General features: G+C 48.7%; 1 protein-coding gene across 1 annotated transcript in view; it reads right to left on the reverse strand.

The window, feature by feature from the left end:
- The window catches only part of PTPN4 (protein tyrosine phosphatase non-receptor type 4), a 209,816-nt gene extending 194,407 nt beyond the window's left edge, over positions 1 to 15,409 (reverse strand). The window contains exon 1 of the mRNA XM_089662397.1: positions 11,657 to 15,409. The gene's annotated coding sequence lies outside the window, so the exon portion shown is untranslated. The remainder of the gene's footprint in view (positions 1 to 11,656) is intronic.
- Positions 15,410 to 23,147: the final 7,738 nt, after the last annotated feature.

Genomic DNA, 23,147 nt, shown 5'->3' on the forward strand with positions numbered 1-23,147 from the left:
GAGCAATAATTCTCGCACCAGACCTCCTCTGTACACTAAACTGATGACCTGTTGGGGCTTTTGAAGCGTCGCCTATAGAAAAGTTAGGGTACTAAGTTTGTCGCCATTTCACAGGCGCATGCAAATTTAAGGTTTGACATGTTGGGTATCTAATTACTCGGCATAATCTCATCTTTTACATTTTACCCAAAAAAATTTGGGACATTTATTGCTTTGGTTTGCCCTAAAATTCACTTGTATATTTGAGTGTATTTTATACTGAAATTTTGTGTTTCCTAGACCTTTGCGGTAATAACATAAAAAATGACAACTACCGCTACTTTATTCTCTAGATTGTCTGCTTTCAGAAAATATATCACCTTTGGGGGGTTTTGTGTAATCTTCTGACCTAAAATGATTTTCTAAACGTGTGCAAAACAAAAAAATTAAAATGGCTCTGGCAGTGAAAGGGTTAAAGTAGAACTTAAGGCAAAGCTTTTTTCCATTTTGGATGGAGTAATGGAGGGTTATAAACCCAGGTCAGGTTTTTTTTTTTTTGGCCATCTGTGTCCCATTTGGGAAATTTTCTTCACTTCCTGTCCCATAGGCAAAACAGGAAGTGAGAGGAAATTATTATTATTATACAGGATTTATATTATTATTATACATGATTTATATTATTATTATTATACAGGATTTATATTATTATTCCTATTATTATTATACAGGATTTATATATTATTATTATTATACAGGATTTATATATTATTATACAGGATTTATATATTATTATTATTATTGTACAGGATTTATATATTATTATTATTATAATACAGGATTTATATATTGTTATTATTATACAGGATTTATATATTATTATTAGACAGGATTTATATATTATTATTATACAGGATTTATATATTATTATTATTATACAGGATTTATATATTATTATTATACAGGATTTATATATTATTATTATTATTAGACAGGATTTATATATTATACAGGATTTATATATTTTTATTATTATACAGGATTTATATATTATTATTATTATTAGACAGGATTTATATATTATACAGGATTTATATATTATTATTATTATACAGGATTTATATATTATTACTATAAAGGATTTATATATTATATTATTATACAAGATTTAGATATTATTATTACACAGAATTTATATATTATTATACAGGATTTATATTATTATTATACACGATCTATATATTATTATTTTTATTATTATACAGGATTTATATATTATTATTATACAGGATTTATATGGCGCCAACAGTGTGCTCAGCGCTTTACAATATAACGGGAGACAATACAGCAACAATACAGTTCAATACAAGAGGGATAGGAGGGCCCTGATCCTGGGAGCTTACAATCTAGGAAATCCCCCAAAAAGGAGGGATCCCTGGGGTGTAATTAGTGTCCCCATTGAAAGATTTCACCTCTAATCCTGTGCCAGTGACAACCCAAAATTTGGGATTTTCTTTTGCTTTCACTTTCAATGATAACAGGACAAATAGAGAGGATGACTAAGGGGGGCACAGACAACAATAAAAAACCTGACAGGGGTTATAACCCCTCTCCGCTCTATCCATAACTAAAACAAAAACAAATTTGCCTTTAGTTATACTTTAGGGCCTCGTTCACACAGGAGGTAATAAAAAAAAGCAATTTGGCCATGTTTTTACCACCTCCTGAAAGCCTAAGGACTTTTTCACACGATCAGGTCCCCCTGTCTGTTTTTCAGGCCCTCCATTCTCCTCAATGGAGCGGTGGACATAAACGGACTTGTGTCTGTTTACACCCTCCTACCTCCAATCTGATTCGCTGAAAACAAAATGGAAGGGGATCCATCCCCCTCCAAATGGGCGGATGGGATCAGATGGCAGTCAGGTGTAAATGGAAAGAGGAGAGCGAGCTCCGCCCGTGTGCGCTCTGCACGGCATTTAGGAGGAGGCATTATCACCTTCTGAACACCTGGAAGCCCTCTGAAAAGGGATCCACTGCCGCCCGTGTGATCCTAGCCTAACACATTTGTAAAAATGAGAAGCTACCGCAGCCTGGAGAAAGGAATGGGCGAGCACCCGGGGCTACCGCTGAGCTCAGTGCAGGGAGGGGATAGGAGCCTCATATCAGGGTTTGTTCACACCAAATCCGGTGACCTGCGTTTGTGGAACAGACCAATGCACTGCAAGGGTGATGGAAGAAAAAAAAAAAAAAAAAAAAAAGCGTCCCTATGTGACGCGACAGATGTGCTGCGTTTTTAAATTGGTATTAAATCCGACAGAAAACATTTGCAGCTTACCAATTCTCAGAAGTGGTGGCTGCATTCGTTCCCCTTTTTAGGCTTTCTTTCTTCTATTTTCTCCTGGTGATCCAGCCAGAAAGTCTGTTTTTTTAGTCAAAAGCACTCTCCAGCAGAATGTATTAGTTTATAGGGATGAGACAAACCATTTATTCAAAATACTAACCACAGCTTACAAAGCGACCCATGACACTGCCCTCAGCTACATCACTGACCTCATCCACAGATACCGCCCAAATCGCCCGCTCCGCTCCTCCCAAGATATCCTCCTCTCTAGCTCCCTCATCACCTCCTCCCACGCTCGCCTCCAGGACTTCTCCAGAGCCTCTCCCATCCTCTGGAACTCCCTCCCACAGTATGTCCGGTCAGCCCCCAACCTGTCTGCATTTAGGCGATCTTTGAAAACTCACTTCTTCAGGGAAGCCTACCCCACCTCCACCTAAGAACTATACTTGAATCACCTCCACCAGATCATCCCCCCAGCTATCACCCTTTGTATCCCCTCCCCTTCCTTTAGATTGTAAGCTCCTTGGAAACAAAGATATGTTAATGACCAATTCACACCTCAGACCTCTCCCACCCTTGGAAACAAAAGATATGTTAATGACCATTCACACCTCAGACCTCTCCCACCCTTGGAAACAAAAGATATGTTAATGACCAACTCACACCTCAGACCTCTCCCACCCTTGGAAACAAAAGATATGTTAATGACCAACTCACACCTCAGACCTCTCCCACCCTTGGACACAAAAGATATGTTAATGACCAACTCACACCTCAGACCTCTCCCGCCCTTGGAAACAAAAGATATGTTAATGACCATTCACACCTCAGACCTCTCCCGCCCTTGGAAACAAAAGATATGTTAATGACCATTCACACCTCAGACCTCTCCCACCCTTGGAAACAAAAGATATGTTAATGACCAACTCACACCTCAGACCTCTCCCACCCTTGAAAACAAAAGATATGTTAATGACCAACTCACACCTCAGACCTCTCCTACCCTTGAAAACAAAAGATATGTTAATGACCAACTCACACCTCAGACCTCTCCTACCCTTGGAAACAAAAGATATGTTAATGACCATTCACACCTCAGACCTCTCCCACCCTTGGAAACAAAAGATATGTTAATGACCATTCACACCTCAGACCTCTCCCACCCTTGGAAACAAAAGATATGTTAATGACCAATTCACACCTCAGACCTCTCCCACCCTTGAAAACAAAAGATATGTTAATGACCAACTCACACCTCAGACCTCTCCCGCCCTTGGAAACAAAAGATATGTTAATGACCAACTCACACCTCAGACCTCTCCCACCCTTGAAAACAAAAGATATGTTAAAGACCAACTCACACCTCAGACCTCTCCCACCCTTGGAAACAAAAGATATGTTAACCCCTTCACGCCTAAGGGTAAAACAAATCTAAATGCCTAAGCACAATTCTGCACCGTTGACATGTGATAGCAAAACCGTACATATCATCACAACTACTTTGCACATCCAGGTGGATTATACCTTGATTTTTTCAGGACAAATTGGGCTTTCATTTGGTGGTAAATGGTAATGGATATCTCCTGATTTTTTTTTATTATCAAAGGAAAACTGGCCAAAAATAGTAAAAAAAATCCTTTTTTTTTAATTTAGCTATGTGTTTCTTGTTATGACCATAACCTACCACCAAACAGCAACCCAAAATAAATTTTCCAGCTCTTGACGATCGCAGCGATACCATATATGTGTATGTTATTTGTTGTTTGAACCCGTAGTACAGCCCAGAAACCATAGTGCGCATTTTGTTTTTGTTTTTTTTGTTTTTTTTTTTACCTTAAACACACTAACACTAACTGACACTGACATTAACACTAACTGACACTGATACCAATTTTTTTTAAATCCTGACCTTGACCTTTGACCCTGACCTTTGACCTTGACCCTGACCTAAACACTAACCCTGGCACTGAACTAGATCAAACCTTGATCTAGGTATTTTTTTTTATTTTTTATTTTATTTTTTTAATATTTATTTATTTATCTTTTTTTTTTTTTTTTACAAACTTTTTTTTTTCTTCTCTCTGACAGGAGTTCGAGAGATACAATGTATCTCTCTTCTCCATTCATAGAGAGAGAGAGAAAAAAAAAACAAGGGGGCCGGGCTGCACAGTGACTGATCACTGTGATAGCCAATCAGAGGCTATCACAGCGATCATGTGACCCGGGACCGGGAGTCCCGGGTCCCGATTGTTAGAACGGGACCCGATGCTCTCAGTGACACCGCGGTCTCGGTGCTGGGAGCACGCTGAGGGGTGCGCTCCCAACACAAAGACAGGTACGCAAATATGCTGCCCCACGGAAAAAAGCCCAGGTCCGTGAGGCCGCATATTTGTGTTACGTCGGCGTCAAGGGGTTAATGACCATTCACACCTCAGACCTCTCCTACCCTTGAAAACAAAAGATATGTTAATGACCAACTCGCACCTCCTATTCCTTCTGTACTGAAATGTATTGTAATTGTATTGTCTCCCTTATATTGTAAAGCGCTGAGCAAACTGTTGGCGCTTTATAAATCCTGTATAATAATAATATATAAATCCTGTATAATAATAATTATAATAATTTGCCACCGACAGGGGTGCCTACAATGATCAGCTTTTAAGGGCTCATGTACACTGCAGCTGATAGACTCACGTTTAGGATCTGTTCTGCGTTTTTTTCAGCAGCCCCTGAACTCTCCCTAATGTTCTCCTATGTGTCCGTGTACACATCTTCATTTACAGGCATTTGAGTTTACGGTTGTTTTTTTGAATGCAGAAAACTTGCGTTCAGCAGTCGATTCTATCAGCGTTTCAAACTCAAAACGCTTGTAGACGCGGCAAATCGCGTTTATAAGCGTTTGAAATTTTTTTTTAACTCTTCCAGTTCCCGATGCTGTCCAGAGCCTTTTTTCATCATGAAAAATGCATGCAAAGCGTTTTCAAGGTACTCAGATGGACAAAACACTGAACACAGGATGTTCCTTACAAAGCTTGTCACACATTGTAATGACCAATTCACACCTCAGACCTCTCCCACCCTTGGAAACAAAAGATATGTTAATGACCATTCACACCTCAGACCTCTCCCTCCCTTGGAAACAAAAGATATGTTAATGACCAATTCACACCTCAGACCTCTCCCACCCTTGGAAACAAAAGATATGTTAATGACCATTCACACCTCAGACCTCTCCCTCCCTTGGAAACAAAAGATATGTTAATGACCAATTCACACCTCAGACCTCTCCCACCCTTGGAAACAAAAGATATGTTAATGACCAACTCACACCTCAGACCTCTCCCACCCTTGGAAACAAAAGATATGTTAATGACCAATTCACACCTCAGACCTCTCCCGCCCTTGGAAACAAAAGATATGTTAATGACCATTCACACCTCAAATTCCTCATGAAGACCCCCCTGCCAGGTGACCTTAATGACTACACCACCAGACATCTTTCCCACCTTTGGAAACAAAAGAAATGTTAATGAGCAACTCACACCTGAGCTAATCTCAACACATACTGCTGTCTCTGCTTCTACTCTCTGTATTTCTCTGAAACAGTCTGAAATAGTTAATATTTACCACTTTTCAGTGCATTCTGGGCATTTGGGAGGTTCTCCTGTGCTTATCTTTAAAAAACGCTTCTAAACGCAAACGCACATAAACGCGGCTAAGCAGACGTTTATTAACCTACGTTTTCCAACATTCAGAAGAGTCCCGTGTACATGGGGCTTAATTCTGTAAAATTTTTATCCCCCCCAAAAAAAAAAAAACTGTTGCTTTAACTAGTGTGTGTGAGTTTGGCTTCAATTTGTTAGTGTATTTAAATCTGCTAGAACATCCACCCAGACTGACAAAGCTACTGTCCAAAGGTGCCTCCTGTGTTCCTTCATCCAGAGCGGGGACGCTCTAATACAGAAGGTGTGTTACTGGCTAGATCACCAGGCGAAAACAAGAGGGGAAAAAGCCTAAAAAAAAGAAAACTAATGCAGTTGCCACATCTATAGTAAGCTTCAATTTATGACATTTCCGGTTTTATACTTTAACCACATCCCATCTAGCCTATGTATATAAATGGCCGGACGGGAGCAGTGCAGGGGCGAGTGGCCATTTCTAAACGACCTTCCTGTACCCTGCTTGTGCGCGCTCCCTGGGAGTGCGCAGCACCGCGATCCGGTGCTCCGGACACAGTGGAACACCGATCGTTGTACAGGACCTCTGTGTGAGATCCCGATCATGTGATCACTGATTGGCCAATCAGCGATCACATGAAGAGTAGTAAGCAAGATGTCACTTCTGACATCATTGCTTACTACGTGTGAAATCTGTGAATGATCACAGAGGTCACATGGTACAGGGCTATTCACAACAGCCTTGTACCATGTGACAAGCTGTGACCAATCACAGCTCACACAGTATTTCTCAATGGCTGCAAGAATGCAGCCAGAGGGAAGGAGAAATTATTTCTTTTACAGCCTTTATAGCGTTTATAAACGGCCTCCCTGCACCCTGCTTGTGCCCGCTGTATCCTCCGGACACAGTGGAACACCGATCGGACGGGACCTGTGTGAGGTCCCGATCATGTGATCACTGATTGGCCAATCAATGATCACATGCAGAGTAGTAAGCAAGATGTCACTTGTGACATCATTGCTTACTACGTGTCAAAACTGTGAATGATCACAGAGGTCACATGGTACAGGGCTATTCACAACAGCCTTGTACCATGTGACAAATTGTGACCAATCTCAGCTCACACAGTAGTTCTCAATGGCTGCAAGAATGCAGCCAGAAAGGAGAAATGATTGCTTTTACAGCCTTTATAGGTGTAAAAGCAATCAGTGTAAAAAAAAAAAAATCTTCATCACCCCCCACAAGTACTACAGTGTCACCAAAAAAAACAAATAATAATATAAACAAATAAAATTAAAATGTAAAAAAAATTGAAAATTTATAATTTTTGGTTATAAACTAATTTGGGTTATTTTTTTTTTTTTACTAAAAAGATAAACGGAATAAATTTTGGCCAAGATTTATGAAGAAAGATTATTTATTTGCAAAATTTTATAAGAAAAATTTTCAAAATTTTCAAAATGTTTGGACTTTTTCATTTATATAGCAAAAAAAAAATAAAAAATGGTGAATAAATATCACCAAAATAAAGTTTTATCTGTCTCCGAAAAATGCTAAAACATGTCATATGGGTACAGTGTTGCATGACCGCGCAATTGTCATTCAAAGTGTGATAGCGCTGAAAGCTGAAAATTGGCCTGGACAGGAAGGGGGGGAAAGTGGTAAAAAAAAAAAAAAAAAAAAATTGGAATCTGTGCCTCAAAGTGAACACCAGCTCACATGCTAAAGGTTCATTCGCGCTAATGGCGCCCTCTGAAAAGCAATCCACTTTTGGGTTATTACTCAACCCCTTAACTGGGTGCAACGCACTTGGCAAAGCAGTCTCTTTCACTTTATTGGGTTGCCTGCTGAAAGTTGAGTGTGGGGGGGGGGGGTAAAATGTTTGCGGCAAAGCAATGCCTCGTGTCCGCAGCATTAACCCCCCACCGCTGCTGCCTCTGCGGCTAAAGGCACAGCAGGGTTTTACCACCCCCTCCTCCAAACACCACGATGAACGTGATGTATTAGCGTGCGGCAAGTGTGAACGAACCCCCCCTCCCCCCCCACAACAGGTCTGAGAGTCTATAGCTTTAGGTGCGGTGCTCTTCTTTAAGTCATTATTGCAAACGGTAGCCGGCGTTGGAACTTCAGCTTAGATATAACCCCCCCCCCCCCTCCTTTGCATTTAGCACGGCGTCCTCCCCGCGGGGGTCCAGGCGCTGTCACAGCTGTCAGACGCACGCGATGAACATTAAAGCTGCACATGACAGATCCGGAGCGGCGGAGGGCTCAGCTTCTGCTGCAGGGGACGCACACATAAGCAGTGACGTAATGCTATATCTATATCTGTGCGTCTGTCGGCACCACACCGAGCCTTCTGCAAACACCAGAAGACGAAAAAACAAAAACACGGAGATGGGGAGGCAGAGAGCAAACGGGGGGGGGGGTCTGGTACATTCCGCAGGGTGATAAAGACCAGCGGCCTTTTTTCTTTTTTTTTTTTTATAATGAATTGTAAAATCTGCAGATCTCCAGCCGATGGGCTCAACAATGCCAGCCGGAACGCAGGATGACGGTGCCCCGGGGTGATCGGGGGATCACAGAGATCTGTAGCAGCGGGCATGCAACCCAAATATTGGGGGGGGGGTCACAGGGAGGGGAGATACAGGACTGGGGGTCACCGGTACACTTTATATCCATTATGCAGAAGCTTAAAGGGTGTAATGTGCCCCCCCAGCTGGAAGAGGGGGTGGGGTGACGGCTCTGGAATTTAGGATTCGGGTCACTGGCATGCAAGATGTGAGACCCCCCCACAATACTCTGCCCTGGGGGGGGGGGGGAATAATGTGCCCCTCAACTGGAAGAGGGGGGTGGGGTGACGGCTCTGGAATTTAGGATTCGGATCACTGGCATGCAAGATGTGAGACCCCCCCCACAATACTCTGCCCTAGAGGGGGGTATAATGTGCCCCTCAGCTGGAAGAGGGGGGTGGGGTAACGGCTCTGGAATTTAGGATTCGGGTCACTGGCATGCAAGATGTGCGACCCCCCACAATACTCTGCTCTGGGGGGGGTATAATATGCCCCTCAGCTGGAAGAGGGGGGTGGGGTGATGGCTCTGGAATTTAGGATTCGGGTCACGGGCATGCAAGATGTGAGACCCCCCCCCCACTATACTCTGCCCTAGAGGGGGGTATAATGTGCCCCTCAGCTGGAAGAGGGGGGTGGGGTAACGGCTCTGGAATTTAGGATTCGGGTCACTGGCATGCAAGATGTGCGACCCCCCACAATACTCTGCTCTGGGGGGGTATAATATGCCCCTCAGCTGGAAGAGGGGGGTGGGGTGATGGCTCTGGAATTTAGGATTCGGGTCACTGGCATGCAAGATGTGAGACCCCCTCCACAATACTCTGCCATAGAGGGGGGCATAGAGTGCCCCTCAGATGGAAGAGGGGGTGGGGTAATGGCTCTGGAATTTAGGATTCGGGTCACTGGCATGCAAGATGTGCGCCCCCCCCCAATACTCTGCCCTAGCGGGGGGTATAGTGTGCCCCTCAGCAGGAAGAGGAGGTGGGGTAACGGCTTTGGAATTTAGGATTCGGGTCACTGGCATGCAAGATGTGCGACCCCCCCTCCACAATACTCTGCCCTGGGGGGGTATAGTGTGCCCCTCAGCTGGAAGAGGGGCGGTGGGGTGACGGCTCTGGAATTTAGGATTCAAGTCACTGGCATGCAAGATGTGCGACCCCCCCCAATACTCTGCCCTACCGGGGGGGGGGGTATAGTGTGCCCCTCAGCTGGAAGACGGGGTGGGGAAACGTCTTTGGAATTTAGGATTCGGGTCACTGGCATGCAAGATGTGCGACCCCCCCACAATACTCTGCCCTAGAGGGGGTTATAGCGTGCCCCTCAGCTGGGAGAGGGGGTGGGGTAATGGCTCTGGAATTTAGGATTCGGGTCACTGGCATGCAAGATGTGCGACCCCCCCCTCCACAATACTCTGCCCTAGAGGGGGGTATAGTGTGCCCCTCAGCCGGCAGAGGGGGTGGGGTGACGACTGTGGAGTTGATGAATAGGGTCATTGGTATGCAAGATCTGTGCCCCGAGGGCGACCTACCTCCATTCACTGCCCTAGAGGGGGGTATAACGTGTCCCTCTGCTGGCAGAGGGAGTGGGGTGACAGCTATTGGATTGGAGAACAGGGTCACTGGCATGCAAGATCTGTGCCCTAAGGGCTACCCACCCCCATTGCTGCCCGGGGGGGGTATAATGTGCCCCTCAGCTGGCAGAAGTATTGGAAGTGGAAGGGGGGGGGGTTGTCTCAGGAATTGAAGATTAGGGTCAGCAGCATGCAAGATCTGTGCTGAGAGTGACCCCCCCGTCCACTGCCCTGGAGGGGGGGTATAATAAGCCCCTCGGAAGGCAGGACGGTTGGGGGAGTAGAGATCTGGGGCACCAGCATGCAAGACCTGCGCCCTGAGGGCCCCCCAGTTCCTTCCAATGCCCTAGTGGGGGGATTTAATGTACCCCTAGCAGAGGGGGTGAGGTGATGGCTATGGAATCAGAGAACAGGGTCACTGGCATGCAAGATCTGTTCTCTGAGGGCTACCCACCCCCATGCACTGGGGGGGGGTATAATATGTCCCTCAGCTGCAAAAGGGATTGGAGGGGGGGTGGGGGATGGCTCAGCTCAAAAATTGAAGATTGGGGTCACCAGCATGCAAGATCTGAGCGGCTCACCCTCATCCACTGCCCTAGAGGGGGGTATAATATGCCCCTCGGCTGGCAGAAGGATTTTGTGTGTGTGTGGGGGGGGGGGTGGGGGGGTGACAGCTCTGGAATTGAAGATTAGGGTCACCAGCATTCAAGAGCTGCGTCTTGATAGCAACCCACTTCCATCAAATCCCCCCGGGGGGGGGGCAGCTATGGAATCGGAGTATAGGGTCCCTGCCATGCTACCCGCCCCCATCCTTTGCCCTGGGGGAAGGGGGGGGGGTATAACGCACCGCTCAGCTGCCTGGCAGAAGGATTGGGGGAGGAGAGATTAGGGTCACCAGCATGCAAGATCTGTGCCCTGAGTGTGACCCGCTTTCATCCACTGCCCTGGAGGGGGGTATAATATGCCCCTCAAATGGCAGAAGGATGGGGGGGGGGTGGCTCAGGAATTGAAGATTAGGGTCACCAGCATGCAATATCTACGCTGAGAGCGACCCCCACCTCCATCCACCACCCTGGAGGGGGGTATAATATGCCGAAGGATGGGGGGGTGGCTCAGGGATGGGGGGGTGGCTCAGTAATTGAAGATTAGGGTCACCAGCATGCAATATCTACGCTGAGAGCGACCCCCACCTCCATCCACCACCCTGGAGGGGGGTATATTATGCCCCTCAGCTGGCGCAGGGGGTGGGGTGACATCCCTGGATTGCAATCTCAGGGTCACTAGCATGCAAGATCTGTGCCCTGAAGGCCACCTCCCTGGGTGGGGGGGGGGGGTATAACAAGGATTGGGGGAGGGGGTGACAGCTCAGGAATTGAGGACTGGGGTCACTGACACCATGACAGATCTAAGCCCCGAGGGCCACCCTCCGATTAGCTGCTGGGTATAAAGTGCCCCCCCTGGCTACTGGCAGGAGGAGGGGGAGGGGAGGGAAGTGGGTGACACAATGGAGACACATAAGTTTACCTTCATATAAGAGCCGGTCTTGCAGTTCGCAGGGAGGAACGTGGGGGTCTTCCAGCTGCACCCGTGGGGGTCTTCCAGCTGCACCCGTCGGGTGGTCTCAGCTCCACTGGAGAGTCGGAGGAGGCGGCATTCCCAGGAGATGGAGCGTCATGCTGCAGCCGAGCGCAGGGATCTCCGGGGTAAAGGGCAGAGCAGGTAATGAAGGAAGGGAGGTGGGTGGATTGGACTGCAGATGGTCAGAGAGAGAGATCTGGGGGGGGGGGGGGTATAGAGGTGCCCCTATAGGAGGAGGGCGATGATCACCTCTCTGCAATCTATAGGAGACGGCAGAGGGGAGGCGAGGGTTATGCAACTGTTGAATGCAGAGCAGTGTGACGGCACAGTACAGCAGATGGATGTATGGGGGGGGGATGGTGGGACAGATATATATATATATTATATAGGGGATAGGTAATGTGGGGACAGATGTATATAGCTGGATACAGTGGCAGGATCTATAGGAGGTGATAGAAATCCTGGGGAGGGAGGGGGGACGGGATGTCCAGGGATTCTATACAGCAGAGGGTGAAAATAGTGATGTATAGGTGACGGGGGATCAATATATCGGGCGGAAGGTCATGAAGGATCTACAGGGGGGGGCCCTACGGGTTCCAACAGGCGTATTTCCAGGTCCCGGCAAATTTTTATGTCCCCCAGCAGCCAAAAGTATATTATATCCAGCAGGATCTGTAGGCTCCAGGATGTGTTCCAGGCAATCTATAGGTCAATGAAGTATATGTCCAGGGGTGCAATACACAGGTGACGGCCAGGAAGATCTATATGTTCCAGCAGCTGGATCTTTAGGCAACAGGGGCCGCTGGAGGCAATGATCAGATAAACACAGGTGGATCTATAGGTGTCCCGGAGGCAACGATCAGATGAACACAGGTGGATCTATAGGTGCTCCGGGGGGCGACAATCAGATGAACACAGGTGGATCTATAGGTGCTCCGGGGGGCGATCAGATGAACACAGGTGGATCTATAGGTGCTCCGGGGGCGACGATCAGATGAACACAGGTGGATCTATAGGTGCTCCGGGGGGGCGACGATCAGATAAACACAGGTGGATCTATAGGTGCCCCGGAGGCAACAATCAAATGAACACAGGTGGATCTATAGGTGCCCCGGAGGCAACGATCAGATGAACACAGGTAGATCTATAGGTGTCCTGGAGGCAACGATCATATAAACACAGGTGGATCTATAGGTGCCCCGGAGGCAATGATCAGATAAACACAGGTGGATCTCTAGGTGTCCCGGAGGCAATGATCAGATGAACACAGGTGGATCTATAGGTGCCCTGGAGGCAGATATATACAGAGGGATCTATAAGCTCCCAGAGATGATAGGTTCACAGCCAATAGGAATTCTATACGTTTCGGGATGAGATAATCACAGCAATGACATGGGTGTTCCTGGTGATGGCAAATGTATAGGCGGCTCCTGATCAATAATCCAGAAACCCCACTATGTCTTGGTGGGTCCTATAGGTGACAGGAAGAGTCTGAGGATGCTTCTGGAAGTAATTCTTCTCAAATGGAGACAATCCTATAGGTCACAAGGGGCCTCACTGAAGACAGTTCTAGCGGTGACACAGGGTGTCGGGGTTTCCGGTGAGGGCAGTTCTATAGGTGACACTGTACACATACAGTCCTTGTGAAGGTGGTCCTATAGGTGACAGTGGACATATACAGTCTGCTGATAATACAAGTAAACAGTCCTTGTGATAAGGTTCTGCAGGTGACATGGGAGGTGTACAGGCCGGCCAATGCTGCTTTATAGGTGACACTGGGGGACCAGTGAGGGCGCTTCTATAGGCAACACTGAATGTATAAAACCGAAGAACAAGTGTGCTTCTATATGTGACACCAGATGTATACAGTCCTGGTGACTACACTTCTATGGGTGACACCAAAGTGGCTGTATAGATCACAGCAGCTGTGACAACAGCTCTATAGGTGACACCAGATATCCAGTCATGACGGGTACACCTCTAGTGGTGATACCAGTTGTATACAGTTCCAGTGAGTATACTTCCATATGTGACACCAGGTATAGTCCTAGTGGGTGTGACTCTATAGGTGACACCAGATGCAGCTCAATGGGTAACTTCAGATGTATACAGTCCCAAGTAAACTACCATAGGTGGCACCATATGTACACAGTCCTGCCCTGTGCAGTTCTATAGGTGCCACCAAATATCCACTGTCCTGGTTATGTAGGTTTCAATTGATGACATCACATGTACGGGGTCCTGACAGGTATCCATCTACAGGTGGCATCAATATCTATACAGCAACAGTGAACATGATTCTATAGGTGCCGCCAGGTGCAGAGGAGGCTTTATAGGTGACACAAGTACTATGGGTGACAACAGATATATACTGTCCCAGTGTTTACACTTTAGATGTCCACGGTCCAAGTAGGCAATGCCTCTATAGGTGACACCAGATGTTTATGGTCCAGGTAGGTATAATTCTAAAGGTGGCTTTACTGGTGACACCAGCTTTACGGTTGGTACTGGATGTATATAGTCCCACTGGGCATAATTCTACAGGTCACACCAGCTCTATGGTTGCCAGTGGGTGTAATTCCATAGGTGAACCCAGCTGTGGCTCTGTAGGTAAACCCAGATGTCCTGGTGAAAATACTTTAGGTGACACCGGATATATACAGTCCTGGTGAGTACAATTTTATAGGTAACACCGGCGTTGTGTGCGATTCCAGATGTATACAGTCCCAGCAGGTATTCTATAGGTGACACCCCATGTATTCGGCTCCAGTAGCTGTGGCTCTGCAGGTGACGCCAGATAACAGAGTGGATCTATAGGTGATGTATACAGTCCGGATGGGTAGGATTTCATAGGTAACAATGGATGTATACCATCCTGCTGATTACGATTCTATAGGTGACACCAGATGTTTACAGTTCTGCAGATTACGATTCTATAGGTGACACCAGATGTGTACAGTCCCTCTGGGTACGATTCTGTAGGCGACACCAAATGTACACCGCCCCGCTGAGTACGGTTCTATAGGTAAAACCAGATATGTACAGTCCGGCCAGGCACAATTCTATAGGTGACACCAGATGTATACAGTCCAGCCAGGTACACTTCTATAGGTGACACCAGGTGTATACAGTCCCATCGGGTATGATTCTATAGGTGACACCAGATGTATACAGTCCCACCTGTTACGGTTCTATAGGCGACAACAGATGTATACAGTCCCATCAGGTACAGATCTATAGGTGACACCAGATTCATACAGTCCCACCAGGTACAAATCTATAGGTGACACCAGATGAGGATTTCTAGGTGACACCAGGTGTCCTGTGAGAATTCTATAGGTGACACCAGCTGCGAGGGGTCCCTGTGCGATCCAGACCAGGTGATGTCAGTGACCCCCGGTAGGTATAATTCTATAAGGGGGTCACCAGCTGTATTCGGTTCCAGTGTTCCCAGTTCTATAGGTGACACCGGATGTATACAGTCCAAGGTGTGACTATAGGTGACACCAGATGCAGACGGTCCCGGTACTCTCTCGGTGACACCAGACGAGGCGGAGGGGATTGTATAGGTGACACCAGATGCGGTCCTGCTCTACCCCGGAGGCTCCTCCCCTCCCCGTGCTCGATCTCCGGTTCTCAGGCGAATCTCTAGCTCGCGGCGCTCTCTCTGAGTCTGCGGCTCCGGCCTCGACTGACCCCGCCCCCTCCCCGCTGTCAACGGACCGCCCACTCCTCCCTCACTCGGCCCATCTCGCGAGATCTGCCCAAGCAGGGTGACGTCACCTGGCGCGCTCTGGTCTGTGCTCCGAGTGTGTGCGGCGGACGGCGACACCTGGCGGGCAGTAGGTGGGAACGACACCTGCTCCAGAGCCCCGCCCACCAAGGCTGACAGCTGGGACTCTATAGGAGAGGATGGGATGAGAGAGTTCATTCACCGTCTGTGTGCGGAGGGAGCGAGGCGACCCTGGGCGTGCCTATCCCTGCACACTATGAGCATAGGGATCATTATCACCCCTCCACTGGCTTCCCATCGCCGACCAGAGCCAATCACAACTCTGCCTGAACTGTGTCATCGACCGTGTCTCCAATATCACCCAAACCCTTGTCTCCTCCTCCCCTGCTCCCCTCCAGGACTTCTCCCGAGCCTCTCCCATCCTCTGGAACTTCCTTCCCCAATTTGCTCGACTATCTCCTCCTCCCATGCCCCTCTCCAGGACTTCTCCCGAGCCTCTCCCATCCTCTGCAACATCCTACCCCAATCTGTCCGACTATCTCCTCCTCCCATGCCCCTCTCCAGGACTTCTCCCGAGCCTCTCCCATCCTCTGGAACTTCCTACCCTAATCTGTCCGACTATCTCCTCCTTCCATGCTTGTCTCCAGGACTTCTCCAGAGCCTCCTCCATCCTCTGGAACTCCCTACCCCAATTTATCAGACTATCGCCTACTCTGCCCACTTTTAGGCGATCTCTGAAAACCTCTCTCTTCAGGGAAGCCTATCCTGCCCTCAGCTAATAATGGAATCTTCTATTCCTCCTACCAGTCCATCCCCCACAGTTACTACTTTTTGTCCCGCCAGCCCCTCCCTCTTAGATTGTAAGCTCCCAGGATCAGGGCCCTCTTATCCCTCTTGTATTGACCTGTATTGTTACTGTATTGTCTCCCGTTATATTGTAAAGTGCTGAGAAACCTGTTGGTGCCATAAATCCTGTATAATAATAATATTACTATTATTATACATTTCTATAGCTCTGACATATACCGCAGTAATGTACAGAGAACGCTGAGCCAATCACATCAGCCTCTGGAGAAGAGGAGCTGACACTCTAATGTCCCCTCCCCCAGTCACATCAGTCTCCGCACCAGAGGAGCTGACACTCTAAAGTCCCCTCCCCCACAGTCACGTCAGTCTCTGTACCAGAGGAGCTTACACTCTAATGTCCCCTCCCCCAGTCACATCAGTCTCTGTACCAGAGGAGCTGACACTCTAATGTCCCCTCCCCCACAGTCACACACCATTATTATACATTTCTATAGCTCTGACATATATCGCAGTGCTGTACAGAGAACACTGAGCCAGTCCCATCAGTCTCTGTATCAGAGGAGCTTACACTCTGCACCAGAGAGGTTGTGCTGCAGGTGCTCTCCCTCTCCAGGCACTAGGGGGCCAGGCCTGCTCGCCTGGCCCCAGAAACATGGCCTCTTCTGGGCTAGGCTCAGACCATGCTCCCCCTGAGGGACCCAGCTTGCCTTCCCATACTTCACCAGCACCTGAAGACCTTGGCTGTGGCCCTAAAAGTGGGGAATCCCTCCCTGTCTTTAGAGAGCGGGTTGCTGATTATCTGGTGAGAATCGCAAAGGAGGAGGAAAAGTTGGTGAGTCTGAAAACTGACTACAAGAAAAAGAAAGTTCTCCATGACAAGTCATGGAGCAGCAAGAGGCAGAGTCTGAAGCCGGAGATGAAGGGTTTGGAGGACGTCATGGAGCAGCAAGAGGCAGAGCATGAAGCCGGAGATGAAGGGTTTGGAGGTCGCCATTAAGAAGCAGCAGAATCTGGTAAAGACGCTGAAGGAGAAGAGCGGAGCTTTCAGAGAAAAGTTCCGTAATGAGGAAAGGTTCCGGAAGATGAAGGGAGACTCCGGTAAGGATCCAGCACCGGCGGTGGCAGTACGGGTGGAGAGTGAGGAGGGGGTCCTGGATGCTGCCCCTGCTATCCCATCCACCTCAGGATCTGCTTCCCTGGAGGAAATGTCAGCCTCTGCCCCCCTCCCTCCACAGCAAGCTGGAGGAACAGCACAGGAGGTAGAGGAATATGGTGGAGGGCTGCTAAAGTACATTGAGGAATTGGAGTCTTCCCTAATTGGAAGAACTTTCCGTTTTTCTGAGGACTCTGAGGATGAAGATGACGGTGAGGACTCTGTACCTGGTCCTGTAAAGGAGAAAAAAACAGAAAAGCCACGCTTTATTAAAAGTGCCAGTTTGGACTCCAGTGTGGACAGCCATGTGCACTGCAGTGTTTTGGAGGGAAATCCTCCTGTGTGTGCACAGAGCTCTGCAGGGAAGATGGCTGCTGTGCCTGCAGGACTGCACTCTGCTGGGACTGAGGACTCTGATACCAGGAACCCTGTGACTGTGGACTCTGCTGGGGGGAAGGTAAAGGGGGGATCTGAGACTATTGCTGGACAACCTCTGCTGATGGCTGCAAATGCAGCAGAAAATGGTGGGAGGGAAATTGTCAGCAGCACTCTGAAAGGTGTTGCTGAAACCCAGGGGAGAGTGACCAGGAGTGGAAGGCTTTTGCCTAAGAGGAGTATGTTGGGGGAGGGGGAGACAGGAGCATCTGGTGTGAGTGAGTCTGCTGGGAGCAGTAGTGCCACGAGTGAAAGGAAACGTATGGATGATAAGAGTGCTTGCAATGCTGGAAAGGGGAATGCCTGTGTGTTGGTGGATGGAGGGACTGCTGCTGCCTCTGATGGTGGTCTGCAGAGCGGGGGCTCTGAGGTTCCTGCAACCAATGGGCGGGGTGCAGCTTTAAGGTCCACTACATCTAATGCTGCAAATAAGACCTATGCTGGGGCTCTGGCTGGGAGCAGGGGGTCACATCATGTCAGCTCTGGGGGGAGGTCTGCTGCAGGTCTGCCATCTGCACCCCTGTCCTTCAGGAGGAGGAATTTGGTGCAGCTCAGATGGGAAGGTGGGGGTGCTCCCCCGGTCAGGATGTCGGTGGTGGACAGGATTTTGGAGATGGGGTTTAGGGCGGATGATATCTTCGCCTTGATCAGCCCTGTAGGATCCTATGAGTATGATCTGTCCTTTGTGCGCCCCGAGTCTCTGGATATATTCTGGGAGAAGTATGAACACATGTATAAGGGTCTGCCGGAATGGAGGGGACTCGTCCCAAAGGTTGTCTCACGCCAACCTCTAGTGAAGACGGTCACCATTCTAGTACGGAATGAGTCCATTCCTTCGGCTGACTTGGCTGTCTGGCTGAGGAGATTTGGGGAGCTACTTGCACCCCTGAAGAAGATTGTGGATGAGAGAGGGATATGGAAGGGTGGGTGGTCGGTGCAGATGAGGTTGTATGTGTGTGGGAATGTGGTCCAGCATCTGCCCTCCTCAGCCTTCATTGGGAAGGACAGGATTGTGGTGTTCTACCCTGGACAGCCCAAGCTCTGCAATAAGTGCGGTTCTCGGGGTCACTTCGCCTCCTCATGTCCAGAGATGAAGTGCTCCCTATGTCAGGATCTGGGACATCTGGTTCTCGGGGTCACTTGGCCTCCTCATGCCCAGAGATGAAGTGCTCTCTATGTCAGGATCTGGGGCACCTGGCTAAGGATTGTAATATCATCAGGTGCAATCTGTGTGATAAGGTTGGCCATTCGTACAACCGGTGCCCTGAGGCCATGCACAACCAGTCAGCTTTGGTGGAAGAGTTTTTTCGTCTGGACATGGAGGAGGCAGAGGAGAGGGAGGCTGTGCCAGGGGTCCCCAATGTCTCTGTCCCTGTGTTCCCAGTGTCTGATGGTCCCTCTAATGTGTCATCTCCTTGTGTTGTGCCCCCTGAGTCAGTGTCCGTGGATGTTGTGTCTGATCCTCCTGTGTCAGTTTCCCCAGAGGTAGTGGGGGCTGTGGAGGGAACTGGACCAATGTGTATGGTTGCACCGACCCCCCCCTCCCCGGCGTCGGAGGGTCAGAGCGCGTGAGGCGCTGGGGGGTGGAGTGAATGATGGTGGGGGTGTTGGGGTGAAGGTTGGGGGGACTGCTGTGGTGAGTGGAGAGAGTGGGGTGGATGATGTTGTTGGTGATGGTGGAAGGGAAGGGGAGGGGGTTTTGCGGGCCGGTTTATCAAATGATGATATGGAGTGGTTGGAGGCAAAAAGGAAGTCTGGGAAGAAGAAGCGGAAGAAGGATGTGCCTGTACCTGACCCTGGGAGGGTGGAGGTGTCAAACACATTTGAAGTGTTATCTGAGGTGGAGGATGAGGGATCTTCAGGGGATGAGTCTCTGGTTTCCATGGAGGAGGAAACACAGAGGACTATGAAGCGTGTAGGGTCTCCAAGTAGGGAGGGGGGTAAGCAGGCTAAGAAACGGGTACCTCGATCATCCTGATGGCGGTTCCCACTCCTTTGAAGGTGGCGACCATTAATGTCGCCAGCATAAAATCAGTAAGCGCTCGTAACATGGCCTTATTTTTGCTCAGCAGGTTTGATGCTGACATTTTCTTTTTGCAAGAGACCAGGTTGTCCAGTTTGGGGGATGTTCATATGGCGAAGAAGGAGTGGAGGCGCGGCCCCTCCTTCTGGTCTCTTGCGGCCGAGCCTTACACTGGAGTTGCGGTACTTTTTTCCGGCATGGTAACCTGTCGGCGGATTATTGAGGTAGAAATGGGGAGATGCATGGTCTTAGACGTCTCCATGGGGGGGCAGGACCTGCGCCTGATTAACATCTATGGGCCCCAGACAAAATGGGACAGGAAATGCCTCTTCATGAAGATCAAGCCTTTCCTTTTTACAGCCCAGCAAGTTGTCTTCGGTGGTGACTTTAACACCGTCACTAGGACTAAGGACAGGAGAGGGACCGGAGTCAGGCTGGACTGTGACGGGTTTTTTTTAAACAAAATAGCTAGAGAGGCAGGTCTGGTTGATGTGCACATTCATTGCTGCCCAGACGACACGGGATTCACTTTTCAGAGAGGTTCCAGTCAGAGTAGAATAGATAGGTTTTTTTTAAAGGGGAACTCCGCCTTCTCGGCACCAGTGTGTCAGGCGGTAGAGTTTTCCGATCACTGTATTCTGTCTGTGACTCTGAGTGGCCCCGATACACCACCTAAGGGGAGGGGTACCTGGAAGCTGAATTCGGCACTCCTGGACGATGAGAAGGTGAGTCAATCCTTTGAGGATTTTTTTCAGGCACAGGTATCAATCATGGACGTTTGCAGCAGTAAGTCCGAGTGGTGGGAGCTTACAAAACAAAGGATCGTTGGGTTTTTCAAGGCCATAGGAAGGAATAAACAGCTTGATAAGTATGTCACCTACCAGCGTCTGCGGAGGAAGCTCGATCGGCTTGTCTCGAATAATGGAGATCCAGAAGCGATCTCTGAGGTCAAACTCTTGCTCAGGCAGTGTCAATATGACAGGAATGCCTCTTTGGTTCTGGAAAGGGATTATGGGAAATATCACTCGCCCGACCCTTACCAGAACTGCAAACAAGGTAGAGCAGTTAAGTCAGTTGTAGGCCTGGTTGACAGTACGGGTTCCCTGACAAAGTCCAAGTCAGGGATCCTGGAAACCTCCAAGTCATATTATGCTGACCTCCTGGGTAGGAGGGACCTCGATCGAGCGAGCATGTTGGGTTTTCTGGACTCTACTCCAGGACTGGGAAATGGCAGTTCTCTTGTGAGTTTGACAGAGGACATCACGGCAGATGAGGTGGTGAAAGCTATTGATCAGCTTGCCATGAAGAAGTCGCCTGGGCCAGACGGATTGACAGCCGAGTTTTATAAGCACTTTAAGGTGACTCTGGCCCCATATTTGGTGGAGGTGTTTAATGGCTGTCTGAGAGAGGGTTCGCTCTCTCCCTCCATGCGACAATCTGCAGTGATTCTTCTGTCAAAGGGTAAGGATTCCTCGAGAATTGAGAATTGGCGGCCCATTAGCCTTCTCAATGTTGATAGGAAGATATTGGCAAAAATTATTTTCTGGCGTTTATCGTCTGTTGCGGGCAATTTACTTTCTCGCCATCAGCACTGTTCGGTTCAGGGAAGAAGCACTTTTTCAGCGGTGTTAGCTGTCCGGGAGGCCCTGGAGCGGTGCAGGGCTGCAGGCTGGGGAAAGTTCCTGCTGGCATTGGATCAGGCCAAAGCTTTTGATCGAGTCAATCATGAGTACCTATGGCTGCTTCTTGGCAAGTATGGCCTGGAGGGGGGCTTTATCGATTGGCTAAAGACCTTATACAGAGGGGCTGAAAGCTTCATGCTTGTGAATGGTTGGATTGGACGACCCTTTGAGGTTGGCTCAGGTGTGCGTCAGGGGTGTCCTTTGAGTCCTCTGCTATATGCGTTTGTAATCGATCCCTTCATTCGGAGGTTAGAGAGCGGACCGTTGTGTGGAGTTCCTTTGGGCATTCCTGGGGAGCCCCCTCTGAGGGTCGTGGCCTATGCTGATGACGTGTCTGTTTTCATCTCTGGGACGCAGGAGGCAGAGGAGGTGGTCTCGGTGATGGAACAGTATGCTGAGGCATCTGGCTCAAAGATCAATCAGGATAAGAGTGAGGTTTTCTGGATGGGAGAGGAAGGCGAAGGCTTTACCCTTCCGGACGCCTTCCCAGAGCCCCAGCAGGAAATTAAAGTATTAGGCATCAGATTTGGTCCCGGTGATTACGGCCTTGCAAATTGGGTAAGCAGGCTACAAGATGCCGATGCCAAGGTGGCCAGCTGGAAGGATTGGAAACTCTCTTACAGGGAAAGGATTGACCTGATTAAAACTTACCTGATCCCGGTATTTCTGTATGTCAGCTTTGTCTGTGTTTTGCCAGTGTCTCTCTATGCGAGGATCTACAGTTGTTTCTTCCAGCTGTTATGGGGGCACAAACTGAACCTCATTAAGAGGTCTGTAACCTACCTTCCCAGGCGGATGGGTGGCCTAGGTATGGTCAACCCGGTGGTTTTCTTTTCTCTGATGTTTTTGAAACATAATTTTGGTAGCATGCTGGCAGAGGAACCGCCTGGGTGGGTTGGTATTTTTCAGTCCTGGTTTAGGCCTTTTCTACGGAGCTGGGAGAATGGTGGGCCAGTGAAAAGCCTGAGGGTCCAACATGGTAAGCTCCCGGCTTATGTTGCCCCGTGTCTGAAAATGCTTCGGCAATGGCGAGTGACGGCGGAGGAAATTAAATCTCTTCCTAGGAAGGCCCTGGAGAGGAGGGTTGTTGAATCTGCCTTTAGCGAGCCATTGGCCTTGAGGGATTGCCCAGGCCCGGTTATGAGGGAGGGTCTGCGTTTGATGAATCTGGAGAGAATCCCTTTAAAGTTTCGGGATTTGGCCTGGCTCTCGTTCCATGGCAGACTCTATGTGAAGGGCAACCTGAAGCATCGCTCTGCGGAGAACCGTGGTTGTCCAAGAGTGGAGTGCGGTGGGGTGGAGGAGACGATGGACCATTTCTTGCTTCAGTGCCCCTTCAATATAGAAGTCTACAAGCGGGTGGGTGGGGCTCTGGGGATCCCTTTCCTTTCCCGCTTGAGTTACGCGGAGTGGTCTTACGGTGCCTTTCAGACTCACCGGGATTTTGATTTTGAGACACTTTTTCTAGTTAGCTTAGTAGTCCGTTACTACACGTGGAATGCACGGTGTCAGGTTTCCATTCGCAAAAAAGTCCATCCTGTTGAGGTGGTGGTGAACAACATTCTGGGTGAGGTTGGGAAGATTCGGGGTCTTGAGAAGGACAG

This window comes from Staurois parvus, unplaced genomic scaffold, assembly GCF_062004578.1.
Source record: "Staurois parvus isolate SC_StPar_1 unplaced genomic scaffold, SC_StPar_1.0 ptg001466l, whole genome shotgun sequence".
Lineage (NCBI taxonomy): Eukaryota > Metazoa > Chordata > Amphibia > Anura > Ranidae > Staurois > Staurois parvus.